This window comes from Chrysochloris asiatica, unplaced genomic scaffold (assembly GCF_000296735.1).
Source record: "Chrysochloris asiatica unplaced genomic scaffold, ChrAsi1.0 scaffold00157, whole genome shotgun sequence".
Taxonomy (NCBI): domain Eukaryota; kingdom Metazoa; phylum Chordata; class Mammalia; order Afrosoricida; family Chrysochloridae; genus Chrysochloris; species Chrysochloris asiatica.
Window position 1 is genome coordinate 963798 of NW_006408675.1, and position 937 is coordinate 964734.

The following is a 937-nucleotide window of genomic DNA, read 5'->3' on the forward strand; positions in this document are numbered from 1 at the left end:
CATAGCTTGTTATGATCCACACAATCAAAAGCCTTTGTGTAGTCAATAAAGCACAGGTAAACATCTTTCTGATATTCTCTGCTTTCTGCCAAGATCCATCATATATCAGCAATGATATTCCTCATTATACATCCTCTTCTGTATCCAGCTTGAACCTCTGGAAGTTCTCTGTCAATGTGTGCTTGCAGCCGTTTCTGTATTACCATTAGTAAAACTTTACTTGCATGAGATATCAAAGAGATTGTACAATGATTTCCACATTCCATTGAATCACCTCTCTTTGGAATAGGCACAAATACGGATCTCTTCCAATCAGTTGGCCAGATAGTTGTCTTCCAGATTTCTTAGTATAGATGAGTGACTGCCTCCAGTGCCACCTCACTTTATTGAAAGATTTCAATTTTTATACCATCAATTCCTGGTGCCTTGTTCTTTGCCAATTCTTTCAATGCACCTTGAGCTTCTTCCTTCAGGATCATTGGCTCTCGATCATATGCTACCTCTTGAAATGGCTGAACATCAACCATTTTCATTTGGTACAATGACTCTGTGTATTCCTTCCATCTTCTTTTGATGCTTTCTGCATCATTCAATAATGTGTCTAGAGAATCCTTCAATAACGCAAGTTGAGGCTTGAATTTTTTCTTCAGTTCCCCCAGTTTGAGAAATACTGAGTGTGTTCTTCCTTTTTGGTTTTCTAACTCCAGATCTTTGCATATTTTGCTGTAATATTTGACTCTGTCTTCTCAAGCTGACTTTTGAAATTTTCTGTTCAGTTCTTGGACCTCCTCATTTCTTCCATTTGCTTTAGCATCTCTATGCTGGAGAGCAAGTTTCAGTGTCCTTCTGACATACAATCTGATCTTTTCTTTCTTTCTTGTTTTCTTAATGACTTTTTGCTTTCTTCATGTATGATGTTCTTGATATCATCCCACAA